General features: G+C 39.0%; 1 protein-coding gene across 1 annotated transcript in view; it reads left to right on the forward strand.

The window, feature by feature from the left end:
* LOC144960169 (sex peptide receptor-like) overlaps window positions 1-8,713 on the forward strand; it is a 154,827-nt gene that overhangs the window by 64,434 nt on the left and 81,680 nt on the right. The window contains exon 2 of the mRNA XM_078893185.1: window positions 3,173-3,407. The gene's annotated coding sequence lies outside the window, so the exon portion shown is untranslated. The remainder of the gene's footprint in view (window positions 1-3,172; window positions 3,408-8,713) is intronic.

The raw sequence follows: 8,713 nt of genomic DNA on the forward strand, positions 1-8,713 counted from the left end.
ACTTCATCATTTGTTGTTATCAACACAAGTGCCTGCTCCACTCACTTTTCTGAATTAAGTATTTATTATAATTTGCACCGTGAGTTAAGAGGTGATGTGTTTAATGATATTGACACATTTTAAGAGAGCACTCCTTTGTACGGCTTAGTGGTATGGCACTCGCTTTCGAATCGGAAGGCCCTGGGTTCAAGTTCAAGCCTCACTCGGCGCATAATTGCTGAGTCCTTGGAAAGAACTCTTTACTCACATTATCTCATCGTACTGTTAACGGCCAGATACTCATCTTACACCTGAGTACGGTGAGATAATGTGAGTGAAGAGCCTTCTCCAAGGACTCAACTATGCGCCGAGCGAGGCTCGAACCCAGGACCTACCGATCCGAAAGCGAGTGTTATTCCACTATACCAACATAGCCGCATTCAGACGTCGTATCGTCTGTGGCTTAAACGACAAAATAACGCGATGTTCAGGCAGATGCGGTGCATGCCCCCCCCCCCCCCCCCCCCCCCCCCCCCCACCTGTCAGCGGTTACTGTAAAAAATACAACAGCACATCTCTCTATCTTCTTATCATCCCACCAAAGATTGGAGCGTTGGAGCCTTGGAGCGTTGGAGCCTAATACGATCGTTATGTTGATAAAATTCCTTTCTGTGAAACATCTGCTCCTATTATGATAAAATAACAAGTCTTCCTTTTGTTACCATTTTGATAAAATATGTGACCCATTGTCTCGAAACGGTATTATGTCGGAACGAACAAAATGCTTAAAATCCGTATTAAATGTTAAACTGGTCAAAAATATAAATTATTGACATTAGCACCCTAAAATATGGTATCCATTCTCCTCAATAAAACATACAAACTCAACACAAGTCTGATATTTCTGGCTATAAATTCAATTTTCAACAGCTAAAACATCCCGACTTAATACCGTTTGAGGCGAAGGGTCACATATGTAGACTAAATGTTGCTGCTCGAAGCTCAACGAAATACTAAAAACCGTATGAAATTAAATCAATACCATTCTCACCTATTATCTCATTCGTCTGTAGTGTTTCATTCATCGTGTTTTGTTGATAAAGGGGAAACCCGAATCGTCCACATTTTGTTTTCGCTTATAAATTGAAACTTAGATACATTCGATTTCAGTTATTATAATTTTCACATTTTACCATCAGGAATTTTTAACGGACCAAAAAACAAAAAAACTAGAGCTTTTATATAGCGCAATATCCACTAAACGTGCTCAAAGCGCTTTACAAGGGGTCCCAGGCCAACAGCAACACATAACATGTAGGACGAGACATGACGCCTGTCAGGCGATATTACAAATTTTTCGGACAGAGACAACGCTGTTAACGGCCAGGTACTCATTTTACACCTGAGTACGGTGAGAGAATGTGAGGAAAGAGCCTTCTCCATGGACTCAACTATGCGCCGAGCGAGTCTCGAACCAAGGACTTTCCGATCCGAAAGCGAGTGTCATACCACTTGACCACATAGCCGCACAATACACAAAACTGTGTGTATCCATGAATGTTTATAGTCAGGTTAATACAATTCAGTGAGCATTACTCATAAACGCGGATGGCAAAAAAACAATAAAAAAAGACCCGAGTGACGTCATCTTTTATCTATAGATAGTATGCAGATGACGTCACTCAGGCCTTTGTTATTGTTTTTGCCATCCGCGTTTATGAGTTGTTCTCACTAAACTGTATTAACCAGACTATAAAAGTTCATGGTTACACAGAGTTTGTGTGTTGGTCCGTTATACTTCCGGATGGCAATGTTGTGAACTCCTTGGCCAAGCGCATTCTATCTATAGTCTGGTTACTCATAAACATGGAAGGCAACAAAAAGAAACAAAAAAAAATCAAAAAGAAAAAAACAATAACAAAGACCTGAGTGAGGTATTTATAAGTATCGCTCGCTGAAAATGGGTTCCCGTCCACACCTGTATTTCACCTGTGGATTTCACGCCACCAAAACCACCCGCCATATTTTCATTACGCCATGTCTTTATTCGCGTGAGTGCATCCATCAGCATTTCCTTCATCCCCGCCACATCATCAATAAATGACAGATCGTTAGTACAGGCAGCAACAAGTGACTATTCGAGTGGAAAGCCGTGTAACTTGTAACGCTGTTTATTCTTCCTTCTTTTTTTTTTTTTTTTTTTTTTTTTTTTTTCTTTTTTTTTTCTTTATTTTAATCACTACTTTTTTTTTAAAGTAGAAAACGGTAGGGGCTGCCTGAAGCCGGTGATCGTGAAAATACTAATGAAAGACTGAACATGGGATAGTATGCGCTTGGCTAAGAAGCTCATAACATTGCCATCCGGAAGTATAAAGAACAAACACACAAAACTGTGTGTAAAGATGAACGTTTATAGTCAGGTTAATACGGTTTAGTGAGAATTACTTAAAAACAATAACAAAGGCCTGAATAAGTCATCTTCGAACTATCTAAAGATAGAATGCGCTTGGCCAAGGAGTTCACAACATTGCCATCCGGAAGTATAAAGGACCAACACACAAACTCTGTGTAACCATGAACTTTTATAGTCTGGTTAATACAGTATAGTGAGAACAACTCACAAACGCGGATGGCAAAAACAATAACAAAGACCTGAGTGACGTCATCTGCATACTATCTATAGGAACGATACTGTTTTATTCCCATACGAAGCTTCTCCATTTTCACTCTTTCCATAGTACTGCCGTACTCTGGAAAACCCTATATTTAAAAATTTGGCCAGAAAACTCGTCCTTCAAATATCGATCAATTTTAATGACCCTCATCTTGGCAAATGGTCCCTTATAGAAGAATGAGCATTTTTAGCTTTTTCTATACAGCGCAATATCCACTAAACGTGCCCAAGGCGCTTTACAGGGGATCCCTGGCCAACAGCAACACTTAACATGTTGGACGAGACATGACGCCTGTTAGGCGATATTACTTGACTGTTTACAGCGTTGTCTGTGTAAGTAAAAAATGTATTAGCGCCAAACAGGCGTCATCGTCATGTCTTGTCTCTAAAATATGTTAAATGTTGCTGTTAGCTTTGTGTATCTTGCAAAGCGCTTTGAGCACATTTAGTTGATGTGATATTGCGTAATATAAAGGCTCAAACTTTATAGCTGTATATTTAATTTTATCTTCTTTCCAGTAACTGCTGACGTCATTGGAGATGTACCATGGCGTCTTTGCCGTGACGTCACAGTCCGTCTCTTCCGGTAGACCATCAGGCAGTCCGTCATTACGTCATCCAGAGGTCACAAGAGGTCACGGATTCCTCGCTCTTCTCATTTTCACCATAATTGGATTCGTCACAATCAACATCCTCTTGCACATGCGCACTTTGGATAACCTCAGTGTCAGGTGTATGTGTCCGCTATATTAAGGTAAAGTGGAGATCTGTTCTTCCTTGTTTTGCTTTTTTTAATGAATGGTTTTTATGCCTTCGGGGATCCAGCGTCGCCAATGTTAACATATGGCCTGAACGTAGCCATCGTTAACATATTGATAGTGTGCGCTTGGCTAAGAAGCTCATAACTTTGCCATCCGGAAGTAAAACGGACCAACACACAAAACTCTGTGTATCCATGAACGTTTATATTCAGGTTAATACAGTTTAGTGAGCATTAATCATAAACGCGGATGGCAAAAAAATCAATAACAAAGACCTGAGTGACGTCAACTAAGAACTGTATATAGATAGAATGAAGTTGACGTCACTCTGGACAATGTTATTATTTTTGCCACATCCGTGTTTGTGTGTAATTCTCACTAAACTGTATTAACCAGACTATAAACGTTTAAGGTTACACATGGTATTGTGTGTTGGTCCGTTATACTTCCGGATGACAATGTTGTGAACTTCTTAGCCAAGCGCATACTATCTATAGCCTGTCACTTGAACCCTCTAGGACTGGCAGTTTGACGTCATTTTTTATGTTTGTGTAGCGTCTAGTGAGTTGTCGTTAGTAGAGCTCAAGGAAACAAGTTATTTCATTGGTTGAACTATTGAATACAACTCACGATTTGTTTTCTTTTGTGGCAAAAGGCTTGTCTTTTGACGTCAATGTTTGGTCAGTGTCAGGCTATAAGTTAACGATGGCTACGGCCTGACACGAGAACCCACTGAAAGTACAGTGTTGTGATCTGAAAAATGATTTGGAATTACAGACATTTCTTCGATATATTCATCAGACATCCTATGTATAACGAGATCAATAATATGTCCTTTTTCATGGGTCGGTGACTGCACACTTTGAGTTAGATTTGGGGATTTGATTATATATGACCCATCGTCTCAAAACGGTATTATGTCGGAACGAACAGTAGTCTTAAAAGCCGAATTAAATGTTAAACTGGGCAAAAATATAAATTGTTGCCATTAGCACCCTAAAATGTGGTATCCATTCTCCTGAATAAAACATACAAACTCGACACAAGTCTGATATTTCTGGCTATAAATTCAATTTTCAACATCTTGCTAATCCCGACTTAATACCGTTTTGAGGCAAAGGGTCACATTTATTCAGAGAATTAGTTGTCGTGTTGTTCATCTCGTCCATGAGAATATTAAAATCTCCAACACCAAACAGATTTCCAGAAAGCAGTGCTTTGTTGCTGACGAGTATTTCAAAGTCATGTAAAAAGTGCGTCTATGTGGTCTAGTGATATGACACTCGCTTTTGGATCGGAAGGTCCTGGGTTCGAGCCTTGCGCTCGGCGCATAATTGAGTCCTTGGAAAAGGCACTTTACTCACATTCTCTCATCGTACTCAGGTGTAAAATGAGTACCTGGCCATTAACAGCGTTGTCTTTGTCCGAAAAATTGTAATATCGCCTAACAGGCGTTATGTCCCGTCCAACATGTTAACTGTTGCTGTTGACCAGGGACCCCTTGTAAAGCCCTTTGAGCACATTTAGTGGATATTGCGCTATATAAAGCTCAATTTTTAAAAAAATCTCCAACAACAAGCAGAGTTCCAGAAAGCAGTGCTTTGTTGCTGACGAGTGTTTCAAATTCATGTAAATAATCACTATGTTTGGATGATGGTGGTTTGTACAAAGTGATTTTATTGAAATGGATGTTTTCATGAAGTAATTTAATATGAAAAGACGCAAAAGAGTTAACCCTCTCCTTGCCACCCATTGGAAAATCGTCACATGCGTTACTATACAGTCAACAGTTTATTTTCTTATTCTGATTTCATTTTGTTGTGGTTATAGCTATAAAAACTCGACACTGTGTTGCAGAGCTCATTTTTCTAAACAAAATATAGAATATACTCGTTACTGATCTGTTTGAAAAATCTATTTTTGTGTTGGGTGAGTATGAAGTTTAGGGTAAAATTCTGAAAATAGCTGGTAATGAGAGAGTTTAAAGATGAATTGGAATTTTCCACGTGAATAAAATTCCAAATACTCTTATGAATAACTAAAATGTCACCGCCCCGCTGTTTTTTCTCTGCCACACTTAAGGTAAGAAAACCCGGTTGGGACAAGCTCCTTTAGCACAATGAGTGAATTGTTTGTATTCAACCAGCTCTCTGTAATGAAAATAGCGTAGATTTCGTTTTCAATTTTCTGGTCTTGTATCAGAGCTGTATTGTTACACACTGATCGAGCAATTAAAACTGCCATTTTAAGACATTTCTGTGAGTGAATGATCATGGGATGTTTGTATAGACAGGGCAATGTTTTTGACCTTCTCTCCGTCACTATTGTTTTTATTATATATAGATAGTATGCAGATGACGTCACTCAGGCCTTTGTTATTGTTTTTGCCATCCGCGTTTGTCAGTTGTTCTCACTAAACTGTATTAACCAGACTATAAAAGTTCATGGTTACACAGAGTTTGTGTGTTGGTCCGCTATACTTCCGGATGGCAATGTTGTGAACTCCTTGGCCAAGCGCATTCTATCTATATAGGGATTTACACATTAAAAGACATCGATTAGTGTGTATGGTGGTCTCACTGACTTATTGTGTTGTGGCGGTGACGACCGAATTGAACATTAATCGTTTTCTGTTTTCTACAACCAGCTCTTGGACCACGTGTATTTGTTTTAAAAATAGATGCATTGTTTACAAATGACACCCGGAAACCTATAATAAAATGGCAAATGAGTTGTAGAATCCATTTTTAAATTCTAGTTTATAAAAAGCTTGACTGTTAAAATCCTCCTCCTCCTCCAAGTTACAATACCCTCAACAGTCGTAACGTCACTTCCCTCGTAATGACGCATGGTAACTTAGTAACTGGCTCTAAACTATCGGAAAAATGGCGGACGCCCTTATGAAATATTTCTCCAACGAGCATAAAAGCGTATCCAGAGGGAAAAACAAAAACCATTATAAATCTGATCATGTTGTGACTTTTACACATTCTGATCACAAGACATATGAAAAGTTCGAGCTAGCATGAAGAATAAAAAGTACCGATTTTCTTTGTTTAGAACCACGATGGCTGCCGTTGCTGGGCGAGGTGACATCAGACTATTGAATCCAATTATCAATCAGCTGTCTTTTACACCTTATTTCACACCAATAAAATGTGAGAAAATATTCTGCAATCGTTGACTACACTTGTTTATTCAACACCTTCAAACTTGAGCCTTAAAAAAAATAAAACTTGAGCTTTTATATAGCGCAATATCCACTAAACGTGCTCAAAGCGCTTTACAAGGGGTCCCTGGCCAACAGCAACACATAACATGTAGGACGAGACATGACGCCTGTTAGGCGATATTACAAATTTTTCGGACAGAGACAACGCTGTTAACGGCCAGGTACTTATTTTACACCTAAGTCCGGTGAGAGAGTAAAGAGCCTTCTCCAAGGACTCAACTATGCGCCGAGCGAGGCTCGAACCCAGGACCTTCCGATCCGAAAGCGAGTGTCATACCACTAGACCACATATCCGCACGAAAATATTAATGATTAAAAACATTATTAATCGATCATGTATTTACTAAAAAAAATGATAGGGTTTTCCAATGGGAGGTCTGGAATAATACACGATTCTTACAATCTTGCTTTTTGTAATCGAAGTGACTATTCTCACCCCCGGGATTCTAGTCTTCATAATAGTATAAAAAGTAGTCCACAATTGTTGTATGTTTAATCCAAAGGTTGTAATGCAGTAATTTGTTAAGTTTCTTGTCACAAGTTGCACAATTAAAAAAAAAATCAATCAAATCCAAATCGCAAAAAGCCGGCGACGTTTTTTTCGGTAATGCAATCGGCCGGGGGGGTGGGGGGGGGGGGTGAGAATATAGGCAGCTTTTTGTATTTTCGTACGTATTTCCAACCGCTGTACGAGTTTGCGAGTGCGCGTTGGGAACCAAGTTCGAATTCCAAAACGCAAGAGTATAAGAAATCTTTTATTCTACCCCTCAATCCATTCCGATTTCGTCATCTCTGAGTAAAAGACATTTTCAAAAATATATAATAAATGATACTTCTTTTTTCCAAAAAAAAAATCTAATTTTAGTGAAACTTAATCGCTTGATAATCTGACGTCAGAAATTATTATTCTAAACTTGATGGTATCATTACGTGTTACTATTTAGGGAGAGGGGTAGAATAAAAAAGAAATTGAGCTTTTATATAGCGCAATATACACTAAAATGTGCTCAAAGCGCTTTACAATGGATCCCTGGCCAACAGCAACATTTAACATGTAGGACGGGACATGACGCCTGTCAGGCGATAATACAATTTTTCGGACAAAGACAAAGCTGTTAACGGCCAGCTACTCATTTTACACCTGATTACGGTGAGAGAATGCGAGTAAAGAGCCTTTTCCAAGGACTCAACTATGCGCCGATCGAGGCTCGAACCCAGGACCTTCCGATCAGAAAGCGAGTGTCATACCACTAGACCACATAGCCGCACAATAAAGTTATTTTTGAAACTTGATCAATAACCTTTTCTCCGAAGGCTTTAAAAGGAGCAAATTTAACGATGAAAAGAATTGGGGGAAAATCGAAAATATTTCATCCTACCTATTTTTACAGGAAATGATTGAAACCTGGAGGTGTTAATTAATTGTGCGGCTAATTCCTTGGTGTGTTCTAATTCCGTTTTAATGATCTGCTCTTCATTGATAGCATGTGAGGATGGGTATTGAAATGGTTTTAAAAGTTAATTGTATGAGAGAAAGAATGAGGAAAAGTGAATAGAGAAGAAGGAAGAATTTAGGAGGGGGGTGGGGATTAAATAGGAGGAAAGGGGGAGGAGGAGGAGGAGGAGGAAGTAAGGATTAAGGGGGTTGAGAAAAAAATAATAATAAGGAGATGGAGGAAGCGGAGGAAGAGGAAGAGAAGGAGGAGGAGGAGGAAAAGAAGGAAGACGAAGAAAGAGTAGTAGTAGTAGTAGTAATAGTAGTAGTAGTAGTAGTAGTAGTAGTAGTAGTAGTAGTAGTAGTAGTAGTAGAGTAGTAGTAGTAGTAGTAGTAGTAGTAGTAGTAGTAGGTAGTAGTAGTAGTAGTAGTGTAGTAGTAGTAGTAGTAGTAGTAAGTAGTAGTAGTAGTAGTAGTAGTAGTAGTAGTAGTAGTAGTAGTAGTAGTAGTAGTAGTAGTAGTAGTAGTAGTAGTAGTAGTAGATGACGAAGAAGAAGAAGAAGAAGAAGAAGAAGAAGAAGAAGAAGAAGAAGAAGAAGAATGCCTGTTATCTTCACCTTACGACCAACACG

This window comes from Berghia stephanieae, chromosome 14 (genome assembly GCF_034508935.2).
Source record: "Berghia stephanieae isolate SIO BIC M18660-M18661 chromosome 14, UCSD_Bste_1.3, whole genome shotgun sequence".
NCBI classification, from domain to species: Eukaryota; Metazoa; Mollusca; class Gastropoda; order Nudibranchia; family Aeolidiidae; genus Berghia; species Berghia stephanieae.